Raw genomic sequence first — 18,143 nt, 5'->3', positions numbered from 1 at the left:
CTATTTTTTAAAGCAAACTTCATATATATATATTATAATTTTGTGACTTTGTTTTTTTTTTTTTCTTTAATATTGAATTTTTGAAAATCCAACCTCTACTCTAGATTTTTAATCTTTGCTTTTTGGTATTTGTTGTCAATTTTGTACCTTTAAGAACCCAATCTTCAGTACCCATTTTTACTTGGGAGCGAGATTACTGGCTGGACCACTCTCTCCCTCGTTGGACTCTCCTTTTTCTCCACCAGGTTGCCTCTGTCTCCTCCCTCCCCCTTCTCTTCTCTACCCAACTCTGTGAATTTCTTTGTGTTTTCCGGATGGTGGAGAACACTTAGGGAACTGATTACTGTCTGGATCTCTCTTGCTCCTTTTGATTCCCCCCTTTATCCTCCTGGCCACCTCTGTCTCCCTCCTCCCTCTTCTCTTCTTTGTGTAACTCCGTGAACATCTCTAAGTGATCCAGACTGTGGAGCGCACATAAGGAAGTGATTACTGGCTAGCTTGCTCTCTCCTCTTTTGATTCCACCTCATCTCATCCTGGTCACCTCTGTCTCCCTCCTCCCTCTTTTCTTCTCCATGTAACTCTGTGAACCTCTCTGGGTGTCCCTCACTATGGAGAAAGTTTTCATCTTTAACCTAGATGTTTTATCAATGGTGCTCTATAGATGGAGAAGTCTTGAGGCTACAGTAAAAATAAGACCGAAAACCAGAAGCAGGAGGCTTAAGTCCAAATCCTGAGAACACCAGAGAACTCCTGACTCCAGGGAGCATTAATTGACAGGAGCTCATCAAACGCCTCCATACCTACACTGAAACCAAGCACCACCCAAGGGCCAACAAGTTCCACAACAAGACATACCACGCAAATTCTCCAGCAACACAGGAACATAGCCCTGAGCTTCAATATACAGGCTGCCCAAAGTCACTCCAAACCTATTGATATCTCATAACTCATTACTGGACACTTCATTGCACTCCAGAGAGAAGAAATCCAGCTCCACCCACCAGAACACCCTAACCAGGAAACCTTGACAAGCCACCCGTACAACCCCACCCACAGCGAGGAAACTCCACAATAAAGAGAACTCCACAAACTGCCAGAATACAGAAAGGCCACCCCAAACACAGCAATAAAAACAAGATGAAGAGACAGAGGAATACCCAGCAGGTAAAGGAACAGGATAAATGCCCACCAAACCAAACCAAAGAGGAAGAGATAGGGAATCTACCTGATAAAGAATTCCAAATAATGATAGTGAAAATGACCCAAAATCTTGAAAACAAAATGGAATCACAGATAAATAGCTTGGAGACAAGGATTGAGAAGATGCAAGAAAGGTTTAACAAGAACCTAGAAGAAATAAAAATGTGAAGTTGCTCAGTTGTGTCCGACTCTTTGCGACCCCATGGACTGTAGCCTACCAGGCTCCTTCATCCCTGGGATTTTCCAGGCAAGAGTACTGGAGTGGGTTGCCGTTTCCTTCTCCAAGAAGAAATAAAAAAGACTCAATATATAATGAATAATGCAATAAATGAGATAAAAAACACTCTGGAGGGAACAAATAGTAGAACAACAGAGGCAGAAGATAGGATTAGTGAGGTAGAAGATAGAATGGTAGAAATAAATGAATCAGAGAGGAAAAAAGAAAAACAAATTAAAAGAAATGAGGACAATCTCAGAGACCTCTGGGACAATGTTAAATGCCCCAACATTCGAATCACAGGATTCCCAGAAGAAGAAGACAAAAAGAAAGACCATGAGAAAATACTTGAGGAGATAATAGTTGAAAACTTTCCTAAAATGGGGAAGGAAATAATCACCCAAGTCCAAGAAACCCATAGACTCCCAAACAGGATAAATCCAAGGTGAAACACCCCAAGATACATATTAATCAAATTAACAAAGATCAAACACACAGAACAAATATTAAAAGCAGCAAAGGAAAAACAACAAATAACATATAAGGGGATTCCCATAAGGATAACAGCTGATCTTTCAATAGAAACTCTTCAGGCCAGGAGGGAATGGCAGGAGATACTTAAAGTGATGAAAATAACCTACAGCCCAGATTACTGTACCCAGCAAGGATCTCATTCAAATATGAAGTGAAGTGAAGTCACTCAGTCGTGTCCGACTCTTCGCGATCCCATGGACTGTAGTCTGACAGGCTCCTCCATCCATGGGATTCTCCAGGCAAGAGTACTGGAGTCAGTTGCCATTTCCTTCTCCAGAGGATCTTCCCAATCCAGGGATCGAACTGGGTCTCCTGCATTGTAGGCAGATGCTTTACCATCTGAGCCACCAGGGAAATCCTTATTCAAATATGAAGGGGAAATCAAAACAGACAAGCAAAAGCTGACAGAATTCAGCACCACCAATCCAGTTCTCCAAAAAATGCTAACGGATCTTCTCTAGACAGGAAACACAAAAAGGGTGTATAAACTCGAGCCCCAAGCAATGAAGTAAATGGCAACGGGATCATACTTATCAATAATTACCTTAAACGTAAATGGGTTGAATGCCCCAACCAAAAGACAAAGACTGGCTGAATGGATACAAAAACAAGACCCCTATATATGTTGTCTACAAGAGACTCACCTCAAAACAAGGGACACATACAGACTGAAAGTGAAAGGCTGGAAAAAGATATTCCACACAAATAGAGACCAAAAGAAAGCCGGAGTAGCAATACTCATATCAGAGAAAATAGACTTCAGAACAAAGTCTGTGAAAAGAGACAAAGAAGGACACTATATAATGATCAAAGGATCAATCCAAGAAGAAGATATAACAATTATAAATATATATGCACCCAACATAGGAGCACTGCAATATGTAAGACAAATGCTAACAAGTATGAAAGGGGAAATTAACAATAACACAATAATAGTGGGAGACTTTAATACCCCACTCACACCTATGGATAGATCAACTAAACAGAAAATTAACAAAGAAACACAAACTTTAAATGATACAATAGACCAGTTAAACCTAATTGATATCTATAGGACATTTCACCCCTAAACAATGAATTTCACCTTTTCTCAAGCTCACACGAAAACTTCTCCAGGATAGATCACATCCTGGGCCATAAATCTAGCCTTGGTAAATTCAAAAAAGTTGAAATAATTCCAAGCATCTTTTCTGACCACAATGCATTAAGATTAGATCTCAATTACAGGAGAAAAACTATTTAAAATTCCAACATATGGAGGCTGAACAACACGCTGCTGAATAACCAACAAATCACAGAAGAAATCAAAAAAGAAATCAAAATATACATAGAAATGAATGAAAATGAAAACACAACAACCCAAAACCTGTGGGACACTGTAAAAGCAGTGCTAAGGGGAAGGTTCATGGCAATACAGGCATACCTCAAGCAACAAGAAAAAAGTCAAATAAATAACCTAGCTCTACACCTAAATCAACTGGAAAAGGAAGAAATGAAGAACCCCAGGGTTAGTAGAAGGAAAGAAATCTTAAAAATTAGGGCAGAAATAAATGCAAAAGAAACAAAAGAGACCATAGCAAAAATCAACAAAGCCAAAAGCTGGTTCTTTGAGAGGATAAATAAAATTGACAAACCACTAGCCAGACTCATCAAGAAACAAAGGGAGAAAAATCAAATCAATAAAATTAGAAATGAAAATGGAGAGATCACAACAGACAACACAGAAATACAAAGGATCATAAGAGACTACTATTGGCAATTATATGCCAATAAAGTGGACAACTTGGAAGAAATGGACAAATTCTTAGAAAAGTACAACTTTCCAAAACTGAACCAGGAAGAAATAGAAAATCTTAACAGACCCATCACAGCACGGAAATTGAAACTGTAATCAGAAATCTTCCAGCAAACAAAAGTCCAGGTCCAGATGGCTTCACAGCTGAATTCTACCAAAAATTTCGAGAAGAGCTAACACCTTATCCTATTCAAACTCTTCCAGAAAATTGCAGAGGAAGGTAAACTTCCAAACTCATTTTATGAGGCCACCATCACCGTAATACCAAAGTCTGACAAAGATGCCACAAAAAAAGAAAACTACAGGCCAATATCACTGATGAACATAGATGCAAAAATCCTTAACAAAATTCTAGCAAACAGAATCCAACAACATATTAAAAAGATCATACATCATGACCAAGTGGGATTTATCCCAGGGATGCAAGGATTCTTTAATATCCGAAAATCAATCAATGTAATACACCACATTAACAAATTGAAAAATAAAAGCCATATGATTATCTCAATAGATGCAGAGAAATCCTTTGACAAAATTCAACATCCATTTATGATAAAAACCCTCCAGAAAGCAGGAATAGAAGGAACATACCTCAACATAATAAAAGCTATATATGACAAACCCACAGCAAACATTATCCTCAATGGTGAAAAATTGAAAGCATTTCCCCTAAAGTCAGGAACAAGACAAGGGTGCCCACTTTCACCACTACTATTCAACATAGTTTTGGAAGTTTTAGCCACAGCATTCAGAGCAGAAAAAGAAATAAAAGGAATCCATATTGGAAAAGAAGTAAAACTCTCACTTTGCAGGTGACATGATCCTCTATATGAAAACCCTAAAGACTCCACCAGAAAATTACTAGAGCTAATCAATGAATATAGTAAAGTTGCAGGATGTAAAATCAACACATAGAAATCCCTTGCATTCCTATACACTAATAATGAGAAAACAGAAAGAGAAATTAAGGAAACAATTCCATTCACCATTGCAACGAAAAGAATAAAATACTTAGGAATATATCTACCTAAAGAAAGAAAAGACCTACATATAGAAAACTATAAAACACTGGTGAAAGAAATCAAAGAGGACACTAATAGATGGAGAAATATACCATGTTCATGGATCAGAAGAATCAATACAGTGAAAATAAGTATACTACCCAAAGCAATTTATTGATTCAATGCAATCCCTATCAAGCTACCAACGGTATTTTTCACAGAGCTAGAACAAATAATTTCACAATTTGTATGGAAATACAAAGAAAACTCGAATAGCCAAAGCAATCTTGAGAAAGAAGAATGGAACTGGAGTAATCAACCTGCCTGACTTCAGGCTCTACTACAAAGCCACAGTCATCAAGACAGTATAGTACTGGCACAAAGACAAAGAAATATAGATCAATGGAACAAAATAGAAAGCCCAGAGATAAACCCACGCACCTATGGACACCTTATCTTTGACAAAGGAGGCAAGAATATACAATGGAGAAAAGACAATCTCTTCAACAAGTGGTGCTGGGAAAACAGGTCAACCACTTGTAAACTAATGAAACTAGAACACTTTCTAACACCATACACAAAAATAAATTCAAAATGGATTAAAGATCTAAATGTAAGACCAGAAACTATAAAACTCCTAGAGGAGAACACAGACAAAACACTCTCTGACATAAATCCCAGCAGGATCCTCTATAACCCATCTCCCAGAATACTGGAAATAAAAGCAAAAATAAACCAATGGGACCTAATTAAAATCAAAAGCTTCTGCACAACAAAGGAAACTATAAGCAAGTTGAAAAGACAGCCTTCAGAATGGGAGAAAATAATAGTAAATGAAGCAACTGACAAAGAATTAATCTCAAAAATATACAAGCAACTCCTGAAGCTCAATTCCAGAAAAATAAACAACCCAATCAAAAAATGGGCCAAAGAACTAAACAGACATTTCTCCAAAGAAGACATACAGATGGCTAACAAACACATGAAAAGATGCTCAACATCACTCATTATCAGAGAAATGTAAATCAAAACCACAATGAGGTACCATTTTACACCAGTCAGAATGGTTGCTATCCAAAAGTCTACAAGCAATAAATGCTAGAGAGGGTGTGGAGAAAAGGGAACCCTCTTACACTGTTGGTGGGAATGCAAACTAGTACAGCCACTATGGAGAACAGTGTGGAGATTCCTTAAAAAACTGGAAATAGAACTGCCTTATGACCCAGCAATCCCACTGCTGGGCATACACACTGAGGAAACCAGAATTGAAAGAGACACGTATACCCCAATGTTCATCGCAGCACTGTTTATAATAGCCAGGACATGGAAGCAACCTAGATGTCCATCAACAGATGAATGGATAAGAAAGTTGTGGTACATATACACAATGGAGTATTACTCAGCCATTAAAAAGAATACATTTGAATCAGTTCTAATGAGGTGGATGAAACTGGAGCTTATTATACAGAGTGAAATAAGCCAGAAAAAAACACCAATACAGTATACTAGTGCATACATATGGAATTTAGAAAGATGGTAATGATAACCCTGTATGTGAGACAGCAAAAGAGACACAGATGTATAGAACAGTCTTTTGAACTCTGTGGGAGAGAGTGAGGGTGGGATGATTTGGGAGAATGGCATTGAAACATGTATAATATCATATGTGAAACGAATCGCCAGTCCAGGTTTGATGCATGATACAGGATGCTTGGGGCTGGTGCACTGGGATGACCCAGAGGGATGGTATGGGGAGGGAAGTGGGATAGGGGTTCAGGATGGGGAACACGTGTACACCCATGGTGAATTCATGTTGATGTATGGCAAAACCAATACAATATTGTAAAGTAATTAGCCTCCAATTAAAATAAATAAATTTATATTTTAAAAAAGAATTATTTCCCAGAAACACTAAAGAAAGTAATGGGAAAAAGGCTAGATGTGGTCATTTCAGGTGAATGAGTGCCAGATATATTTGCTACTCAATATTTATGAATTCAACATTTACAGTTTTGGCAATTTAAAAATCAACATAAAATTCTCTAATGTATATAGAAAACAAGTTCAAGGTTACCAAAGGAGAAAGGAGGTGGGGGAGAAATAAATTAGGAGTTTGAAATTAGCAAATACAAACTACTATGTATAAAATACATAAATGACAAGGTCCTACTGTATAGCACAAGGAACTATATTCAATATCTTAACCATAATAGGAAAGAATATGGAAAAGAATGTGTGTATATATACATATATACACACATGAAGAGGAATTAAAAAGCCTCTTGATGAAAATAAAAGAGGAGAGTGAAAAAGTTGGCTTAAAGCTCAACATTCAGAAAACGAAGATCATGGCACCCGGTCCCATCACTTCATGGAAAATAGATGGGGAAACAGTGGAAACAGTGTCAGACTTTATTTTGGGGGGCTCCAAAATCACTGCAGATGGTGACTGCAGCCATGAAATTAAAAGACGCTTACTCCTTGGAAGAAAAGTTATGACCAACCTAGACAGCATATTCAAAAGCAGAGACATTACTTTGCCGACTAAGGTCTGTCTAGTCAAGGCTATGGTTTTTCCTGTGGTCATGTATGGATGTGAGAGTTGGACTGTGAAGAAGGCTGAGCGACGAAGAATTGATGCTTTTGAATTGTGGTGTTGGAGAAGACTCTTGAGAGTTCCTTGGACTGCAAGGAGATCCAACCAGTCCATTCTGAAGATCAACCCTGGGATTTCTTTGGAAGGAATGATGCTAAAGCTGAAACTCCAGTACTTTGGCCACCTCATGCGAAGAGTTGACTCATTGGAAAAGACTTTGATGCTGGAAGGGATTGAGGGCAGGAGGAGAAGGGGACGACCGAGGATGAGATGGCTGGGTGGCATCATTGACTTGATGGACGCGAGTCTGAGTGAACTCTGGGATGATGGACTCTTGGTGATGGACAGGGAGGCCTGTCGTGCTGCGATTCATGGGGTCGCAAAGAGTCGGACCCGACTAAGCGACTGAACTGAACTGAACTGACACACATATATTATGTCTATATAACTGAATCACTTTGCTGTCTACCAGAAACTAACACAACATTCTAAATCAACTATACTTTAACAAGAAATAAAAATTTTCTGATGTATAAAATATTTTAACATTACTGAGGTACAAATTTGTGACATAGGATCCTCCTGGGTAGTCCACTTGTTAAGAATCCACTTGCCAATGCAGGCAACACGGGTTCAAACCCTGGTCCAGAAACTAAGATCCCAGGTGCCCTAGGACAACTAAACTCATACTTCAACTACTGAGCTCACGTACTCCAGAGCCCGCATGCTGCAACTACTAAACCTGAGTGCCACAACCAGAGAAGCCATCATAAGGAGAAGCCCGCACACTGCAACCAGAAAGTAGCCCCTGCTTGCCACAACTAGAGAAAGCCTGTGTGCAGCAACAAAGAGCCTGTGCGATGCAGCCAAGACCCAGTACAGCCCCAAATGACAAATAAATAACAAGTAAAATTATTTTAAAATATCTGTGACATAAACTCCTTAAAGGTAGCAAGTTGCTTGATCAGTGAGTGAATCTAGCTGATCACCCAGCATCTTGACTGCAGTCCATGTAAGTTGTTCTCTATTCAAGTACTAAAAAATAAACTGCTTCATTAGGAATCTCTACCCCTCCCCATTCCCTTTAAAATGACAGTAACAACAACAAAAACTTATGAAGATGATGAAAGGAAAGGGGAGCATATCTAAGGTAGCATTAGTGTCCAACCAGAAAATAAAAAAATTATAGGATAAACCCTAATATGTATGGAGATCCATACAGATCTCTAGGTGTTGCCCATAAATTTCAAAGGTCTATCAGAGTTATCATGGTTTCTGCAGAATTGAAGACGTCATATCACTGGTGTGCTTAGTCGCTCAGTCATGTCCAACTCTTTGCGACCCTTTGGACTGTAGCCTGCCAGTCTCTTTTGTCCGTGGGAATTTTTAGGCAAGAATACTGGAATGGATTGCTATTTCCCTTCTCCAGCAGATCTTCCCAACCCAGGAATCGAACCCATATCTCCTGTGCTCCTGCACTGCAGGTGAATCCTTTACCCACTCACGGTTAGGACATTTTAATAGACTTTTATTATTATTGGGGAGATTGCAGCAATGGTGAAAAGGCTTACTAAGCAGACCTGTTTCTGATTTCACAGGTTGATCCACATAAAAGGTACCAGTTGATGAAAAACCCAAAACAGAAGAGAAAATGTGTTATTTTAACATAGTTCTTCTTTTAATTAGATTTTTTTTCAGATTGAGAAAATAAAAGGGACATTGCTTAGTTTACACTTTTTTAAAAAGATAAATAATACAACACTATGGATATTCAGAATGTCTGAGCTCAAGACCTCACTCTGTGATTAACTAACTAGTCAAGTGACTATGGGTTATAGTTAACCACTCTGGATCTAGAACTGTTTTTAAATTGTTGTAGACCAGGGTAGTCCCTTATGCTGAATAAATGATCTTTTGGAAAAAGCACAGTGATAGGACAGGATATTGCCTAACACTGTGAATAGTTCTGAATGAATCTCTGCAAAGATGAATGCTAGTTACTGCTGTCCTTTTTCCTGAAAAGAAAATAATTATAATTGTTTTCAGCATAAGCAGGTGCTTGTGGGACCTTATTAATGCATTCTTAGGTCTCCATTAACAATTTAAAGGATAGATACCTTGTAAGTCTGATTAATAAAAATTGCTCCTGCAGGTTCTCATGAAAAATAAGCTTTGGTGAATGATACTGTCTGAGTTTCTTATGCATATATACTGGAAGTAATCATTTTACTGTCATGTAATTATTTATATGAGCAAAGGTTACTAGATAGCTGATAAATGACAGAGACCTTTGTCTCTTTCTGGACATAACATAAATAGTTCTACGTGGTGGAAATAACAACTGGAAGGTGAACACAGATAGTCCAGTAGGAGGTAAAGGACTGTTAAGAGAATAAGGAGGAGTCTGGAAGAAGCTTAGGACTAGCTGAAAGGGGACTGGAACCCTTGAATAAAAGAATACAAAGTTGGATGCCATGAGAACATGTAAACTTTCAAGATGCCTGGCAAAAGGGACTTGGAAGTTAGACATTGGTATATAGCCTAAGGAATTATGATCAGAACTGTCTTATAATCTTAACAAAGCTTCACTGATTTTGTCTGTATCCCATTTAATTGCCTGAGACCACACTGTTCATACGATTGCTAAGATGTCCTTTTGCATAACTCCTGGGAGTCGACATCAATGGTTGTGTACTGGACAATGCTGTGGGCATGCAGTTCACAGAGACCATTCCGTGACAGGTGACTTCTGGAATGTGCAGTATGGAGACTGATAGACTCACTCTTACTAGTCAAGTATTTCTGCCTCTGTACATAAATGGACAGAAGTCACTATTCACTTAAGAAAGCTATAGAGAATTGGGGGTGTATACATATGATGGCGGGGAGTGAGTGGGGAGAGTGATATTCCTAATTCCATGAACAACAGACAGAGCTACTAACTCTCTGTGAAAGACAACTGGGATGAGGCTATGCTGCTACAAATAAATGAAAACCTCACCTTATGGTACTGGGGGGCCAGCGTGAGGAACTCCGCCCACGGCAAAGGTCATGAGGAAGGAGGCTTGGCATACGCAAAGGCGTGATCAAGCCTCAGGAAACCCCCTGTTCCTGAGCATCTACCCCCAAACCAGAGTCTGTTTTATGCTCTCCCCATAACCATTTCTCTCGGAGAAGGAGTAAACGTGCAGCTCCAAGGCAATAAAAATTCTTGGGCATGACAAGAGTGTTTCAGTTTACGGACTCCTCTGAAGGTTATCTAGCCTGCCTGTATAGGTTCGTCCGGCCACATGTGATTGTTTACAGCCTCCCAATCTGAGAGGCATGAGATGTTTTAGACTTACTAAAGGCAAATTCTTTTGGGGAGTTGGAAATTATTAGTATAATGGGTTGGTTAGGAATTATATTGGTGAAGGGTTTTTTCATTTGCTGTGTCAATAATTGCTGCTAATTTCCTGCCCTAGGTGTGACAAGGTTGTCTTAGGTCAAACCTCTCTGCTGACAGACTAGCTTGTGTGACAGGATTAGCCATACTCCTGCCACTAGGCACATGATTGTTTACTACCTCTCAACCAGAAACAGTATAGAGAGTTTTGGAGTATTTTTAAAGTCTTAATTAGCATAGGGCTTTTCTCATTGTTGAGTCAATGATTGCCGCCAGGCCTCCATATCCTTAGGCACCTGGGAATATATTAATCAATGTATTTGGAATATAGAAAAGGAAATATAGTAGTTTTTAAGGTTAGCAATACTAGACTTTTTGAGTTAATGAATTTTCTCTTTTGTAATAGATCACTGTACTTTGTTATAAATCACTGTGTCCTTGCTATGTAAAAATGTAACTTTATCACTATCTTAAGACTAAATAGATATTAAGGGAAACATTGGTGAAAGGATTTTCATTTGTTGGGCTGATATTTGCTGCTAAATCTCCATGTTCCCTGCCCTTATAATGAATATAACTAGCATATAGGAGAAATAAGTATTAACCTTTAAGATTAATCATGTTAACCTTGGGTTAAATAAATTCCTTTCTTGATTGTAACTCACTACACCCTCACCCTATAGGAATGCAACTTTATTTGAAGGGTGGTGCCTGGTTTAAGAAAAAACACCCTTGGAAAAAATAAGTTTTTTGGTTATCAGAAAGAAAGGATCATAAAATGTCAGCAGGTCTCATGGCCAGAAGATGATGTAATATCCCTAAGACCTTTTTTTAAATACATTTATGTGAAGCACCTGATTTTGACAAAGGTCAGGACTGCTGATCCCCGTGTGACTCTGTATTCATCCCTATGTGTAACAAAAGGTATATAAGCAAACACCAAAATAAAGAAATCAGATCCGTTTCCAGAAAGACTGATTCCCCCATGTCGTTTCTTTCTTGCTGCCCGTTTTTCTGGCTGAATTCCCATCTGGAGCATGGATGCTATTCCACGTAAACCAAGTTATTCAGCCTCTTTTTCTCCACTAATTTTCCTACGACACTATCCGTTTCTAATCTCTCTATATATCTGTAATTAAATATGTATTTTTCCAAGGATGCTGACGCTGTCCCCACCTTTGAATTCCCTGGATCCACTGGGGCTGGACCCTGGCATTATGGGTTAGAGAAGAATCTGGAGCAATGTACAGTAGAGCATGTAATGAACCTAGCTTGACTGTTTCTCAGGATTATCTAAACTGCAAACTGTCTTTTGAGGTTAGAGCTTATAGTAACATATGGGTGCTTTCTCGGGGGGAAGAGAGGAGGAGAGAGAGGGGGAAAGAAAGAGAGGGGGAAGAGGGAGAGAGGGAGAGAGGGCAAGAGAGGAGAAGGGATGAGGAGAGGTGATCAACTAGAAGGAGGAAGAGGTGGGGGGGACAGTCAGCTTTAAATGGGAGCTTATTTTAATACATAAGTTTTAGTCCACAAAGAAACTATTTTCAATTCCATAGCTAAGGTACCTAAATTCTATGATTTGGGATATTGTATTCTGGTGGCCTTGGAGAATACAAAGAAAGAATATAAAATAAAGTTTCACCTTTCTTTTCCTTTGCCAAGGCAAGTTTTATCAAAACAGAAATATAACCTCACCTCTCTTCTGACTTTACTGAGAAATATAAAAAAGAATTCTGAGAAGAAATTACTATGAATTTTTATGAGGTGAAATAAACATAGATTTTTTTGGGGGGGGCGAAAGGAATCTTTTTTAGTTACTACCCTGAAGTTATGAGAAACTAAGGACAAGGGGAGGATTAATCTCAGATGTGATCAGCCAAGAAAAATGCTCAAATCATGTTCCTTTAAGAAAAAAAACAGAATAAAAACTACATGTTCCTTACATGTGATTGGTATATGGATTGACTCCCAGTTTGTATTAATAGTTTTGATAGTCATCAGCTTTATAGTAGACTGTTTAAACAAACCAGGCAGTAATCCAAAATAAGTTAAAAATTGTTCTGTTTCTACTGACTGCAAGACAAAATTTAAAGTATATATAGATTAGTTGTTTGTTTGTTGTCTATCAGCAGATGAATGGATAAGAAAGCTGTGGTACATATACACAATGGAGTATTACTCAGCCATTAAAAAGAATACATTTGAATCAGTTCTAATGAGGTGGATGAAACTGGAGCCGATTATACAGAGTGAAGTAAGCCAGAAAGAAAAACACCAATACAGTATACTGACACATATATATGGAATTTAGAAAGATGGTAATGATGACCCTTTATGCAAGACAGCAAAAGAGACACAGATGTATAGAACGAACTTTTGGACTCTGAGGGAGAGGGAGAGGGTGGGATGATTTGGGAGAATGGCATTGAAACATGTATACTATCATGTAAGAAACGAAGTGCCAGTCTATGTTCGATACAGGATACAGGATGCTTGGGGCTGGTGCATGGGGATGATCCAGAGAGATGATATGGGGTGGGAGGTGGGAGGGGGATTCAGGATTGGGAGCTTGTATACATCTGTGGTGGATTCATGTCAATGTATGGCAAAACCAATACAGTATTGTAAAGTAAAATAAAGTAAAAATAAAATAAAAAAAAAGTTTAAAAAAGTATATATAGAAAAAAATAACAAAAAGATGAGCAATAATTAATGATAAGAAAGGCTTATGATGATGGTTTGACCAGGAATTTTCTTTATCTAACAGTATCATTGTGGTACTGTATGACAACGTATTGCTGTGCTTTGGGAAACTTGCAATTTTCCTTTCACCATGATCACCTCGGCTGAATCAGTTTAGTTCAATTCAGTTTGACAAGTATTTATTGAGCATTTTAAGCTGAAATGGAAAGAAACTGGACTTGGTTTCAGATTTCCTGGATTTGATTCTGGCTCTGCTAGTTACTTGCTATTTGACTTTTACTAAATAAACTTACCTTTTTATACCACGGTTTTTCAATGTGTAAAATGAAAGTCGACACAAGTAGGGAGGCCCTTTTGGGTATCAAGATGTGAGTATGAACATAACACTTTCCTGGGATTTAAGAGGAATGTAAAAAAGTTACATGATCTGAGACTCTCTGTCACTTAGATGACAATGTGAACAGCCAGCCCAGGTTGTTTGCTTATTTGCTCTCAGATCTATTAATATGAATATTACTTGCTCCTTTTCTGTCTTGTTCCACATTTCCTGAGCCTTTTGCATCTTCCTGAAGTTTGACTAATGACAGACACTGCTATAAGACTGGAGAATGTGAAGAGAAAAAAGCCTGAATGATTTTCTTTTTCTCTGCCTGGATAGTGTTTAGAGCAGTAGCTCTGGCTCTTGTTAGATCAGTGATCCCACATCTTTTTAGCATCAGGGACCAGTTTCTTGGAAGAGAATTTTTCCATGGACTGGGGTTGGGGGATGGTTTCAGGATGATTTAAGCTCATTACATTTACTATGCACTTTATTTCTAATTTGGATTTGCCAGGTGACTATTGGTAAAGAACCTTCCTACCAATGCAGGAGCTGTAAGAGATGCAGGTTTGATCCCTGGGTCGGGAAGATGCCCTGAAAGGGGGCAAGGCAACCCACACCAGTATTCTTGCCTGGAGAATCCCATGGACAGAGGAACCTGGTGGGCAACAGTCTGTAGTGTTACATAAAGTTGGTTATGACTGAGTGAGGCCTTCCTTGGTGGCTCAGATGATAAAGAATCTGCCTGTGATGCAGGAGACCAGGGTTTGACTCCTGGGTTGGGAAAATCCCCTGGAGAAGGGAATGGCTACCCACTCTAATATTCTTGCCTGGTGAGTTTCATTGACAGAGGAGCATGATGGGCCACAGTCCATGGGGCTGCAAAAAGTCAGACATGATTGAGTGACTAACATACTTTTTATTTCTAATTTTATGCAGCTGCTGATCTGACAGAAGATGCAGGTCTGCAGCCTGGTGTTGGACAACCTCTGCTCCGCAGTATCATCTGACATAGAACAGGCAAGAAATGTCTACCAGGACGCTTCTGGGCTCTGGTGATACTATTTACTCCCTTAGATTCTCCAGCTCAAGGGTAATAAATAGAACCTATTCCTTGCTGGTGGTACTCACTGGGCTGCTTCCCCATCTTCTTTCTGGCCTTTACATTTTTTTTCAAAGTCCCAGTACAATCAATTCCCTTCCAGATCCATTTTCTGACTGGATCCTTAATATTATGTAATGAAAAGGCTATAGACATGGGTACACACACACATACACACACACAATGGAATACTACTCTGTAAAACAAAATAAAGGCATTTGCAGAAACACGGATGGACTCAGGGATTATCATACTAAGTGAACTAAATTAGACAGAGAAGGACAAATACCATATGTTACCACTTATATGTGGAATCTAAAATAAGTTACAAATGAACTTATTCACAACAGAGAAACACAATCACAGACATAGAAAACAAATTTATAGTTACCAAAGGAGAAAGGGGGAGGGATAAATTAGGAGTTTGGGATTAACATATATACACTACTACACATAAAATAAAAAACAAGGTCCTCAGTTCAGTTCAGTTCAGTCGCTCAGTCGTGTCCAACTCTTTGCGACCCCATGAATCGCAGCACGCCAGGCCTTCCTGTCCATCACCAACTCCCGGAGTTCACTCAGACTCATGTCCATCGAGTCAGTGATGCCATCCAGCCATCTCATCCTCTGTCATCCCCTTCTCCTCCTGCCCCCAATCCCCAAGAATCAGAGTTCTTTCCAATGAGTCAACTCTTCGCATGAGGTGGCCAAAGTATTAGAGTTTCAGCTTTAGCATCATTCTTTCCAGGGAACACCTAGGACTCATCTCCTTTAGAATGGACTGGTTGGATCTCCTTGCAGTCCAAGGGACTCTAAAGAGTCTTCTCCAACACCACAGTTCAAAAGCATCAATTCTTCGTCGCTCAGCCTTCTTCACAGTCCAACTCTCACATCCATACATGACCACAGGAAAAACCATAGCCTTGACTAGATGGACCTTTGTTGGCAAAGTAATGTCTCTGCTTTTCAATATGCTATCTAGGTTGGTCATAACTTACTTCCAAGGAGGAAGTAAACAAGGTCCTCCTGCTGCTACTGCTGCTGCTAAGTCACTTCTGTTGTGTCCTACTGCATAGCATAGGGAACTATTCAATATCTTATAATATAATATAATGGAAAAGAATATGAAAAAAGATAATGGCTTTGTAGGAAAAGTATGATGGGCCTCTATCCCAAATCTACCTACTAACTAATCAAGTGATATAGGGGAAAGTTATTTCATCTCTTTAACTATAATTATTTGAATAATAATACTTAAGTTACAAGATGTTTCTAACAATTAAATGAAAAAATACATGTGAAATGTTGCCTGGCACATGTTGTGTCTAATAAATGTTAATTTCTTTCTTTTTATTCCCATGGACTACACAGGAAGAAAAAAATGTAAGTATAATTATAAAATAACACCAACTATAAACCATATACAAGGATTCCAGGGAGTGCTAATAGAAAAAAACTTGCCTACTTAAAGTATCCCACAATTCTAATCCAATCTACAGACTCTTCCCTCTGCTTTGGAACCACCTGTATTTGTCTGTTTGTGTTGCTATAATAAAATGCTATAGACTAGGTGGCTGAAACAAAGAAATGTATTTCCTCACAGTTCTGGAGACTGGTAATTAATGATCAAGGTGCAGCCAATTCGGTTTCTCATAAGAGCTCTCTTCCTTGCTTGTAGATGGCCATCTTGCTTTATCCTCATATGGCTTTTTCTAGGTGTGTGTGTACAGAGGGTGAAAGAGACAATAAGCTCTCTGGTATCACTTCTTATATAGACACTGATTCTATTGAATCAGGGTCCCAAATTTATGACCTCATTTATCCTTAATAACTTTCCTAAAGGCACAATCTCTAAATAAAGCCACACCAGAGTTAGAGCTTCAGCATATGAATTTTGGGGTGACACAAACATTCAGTCCATAGCACCTCCTATAAACACTTTTAAGGTGTGAATAAGGGCTTTTTAGGACTTCCCAGGTGGTGCTGGTTTTAAAGAGACACAACAGATTCGGGTTCGATCCCTGGGTTGGGAAGATCCCCTAGAGGAGGGCATGGCAACCCACTCCAGTATTCATGCCTGGAAAATTCCATGGACAGAGGAAAGTGGCAGACTTCAGTCCATAGGATTCCAGAGTTGGAAACAATCAAAATGACTTAGCATACATACAAAAGTGTGAGTAATTGGGACATCCTTCCCTATTTAAAATAGCCAATAGGTCCAGTTTGCAAATATAATTTTGCCAATATTCTTCAACCTAAATTTCCATTTCCAAGTTCCATAAAACTAAGGATTTTGCAAATCTGAAAGTTCATGTCTATAGCTAATACTGGACCTTCTCTTTAGTATATCTGAACTCATTTTTATATTAGTGCTGCATTTAAATCTGGAAAAGGAAGAGTTGTTTTGACTTGGGGGGCCCAGTTAATGTCCTGCTTTGCAATAACACAAAGATGACTCAAGGAAACCAGGCTCTCTCCCCATTTAAAAGGGTTTCTTAGGTTCAAAGAACATTGCCTTTCCCTTTAGACATGAAATATATTTTAGCTAGTCACATAGAGTAGTGAAATGGAGAATATTCTGAGGCAAATAAGTAGGTTTGAAAATCAGCCACAGAAACCAAACACTGAGGTCTGGCAGAACTTGGTGTACTTATGGCAAGTGCTTCATTATAGAAAGCTCAGTTCTACATACTTGCACAAGGAGGGATATAAAACAATCAAACTTTTTAGGGATATTATATCATTATTAAATTTGAAAAGCACTTTGAAAATCTATTGTCTTCATAATAAGCTATTTTTAAATGACATAAGCATTAACCTAGGGTGGCGCTAGTGGTAAAGAACCTGCCTGCCAGTGCAGGAAACATAAGAGACGTAGGTTCAATCGCTGGGTCAGGAAGAGCCCCCTTGAGGAGGGCATGGCAATCCACTCCAGTATTCTTGCTGGGAGAATCCCATGGACAGAGGAGCCTGGTGGGCTACAGTCCATAGGGTTGCATAGAATCAGACACAACTGAAGTGACTTAGCATGTAAACATTAACTTAACTCATTATTTCATTTCTAACCTATAAAATAGTCATATAACTTTATCTCGTTGTAAATGCTGACATCATATATGTGATATTTTCTATAACTGAAACTCCTTAAAAGGGTCAAAAAGAATTTTGAGCAGTATTGACACAATTACTTTCTATATTTACCCAGAAGGTGTGAAATTATTGGTCAAATTTCAAGTGAATGTCTGAAAAAAGGGTGTAAGTAATTACTGTATCTGACAATCTATGAGAAGTTA

At 38.7% G+C, this 18,143-nt stretch overlaps 1 long non-coding RNA gene across 1 annotated transcript in view; it reads left to right on the top strand.

The window, feature by feature from the left end:
* Positions 1–14,878, top strand: part of LOC120851207 — a 109,440-nt gene extending 94,562 nt beyond the window's left edge. Inside the window, exon 3 of the long non-coding RNA XR_005718259.1 lies at positions 14,688–14,878. This is a non-coding gene — a long non-coding RNA (uncharacterized LOC120851207). The remainder of the gene's footprint in view (positions 1–14,687) is intronic.
* The last annotated feature ends 3,265 nt before the right edge of the window (positions 14,879–18,143 follow it).

The sequence above is a fragment of the Oryx dammah genome, unplaced genomic scaffold (genome assembly GCF_014754425.2).
Source record: "Oryx dammah isolate SB20612 unplaced genomic scaffold, SCBI_Odam_1.1 HiC_scaffold_2, whole genome shotgun sequence".
Classification (NCBI taxonomy): domain Eukaryota; kingdom Metazoa; phylum Chordata; class Mammalia; order Artiodactyla; family Bovidae; genus Oryx; species Oryx dammah.
Note: the sequence above shows the minus strand (reverse complement) of the source record. Positions and strands in the feature narration are given on the sequence as shown.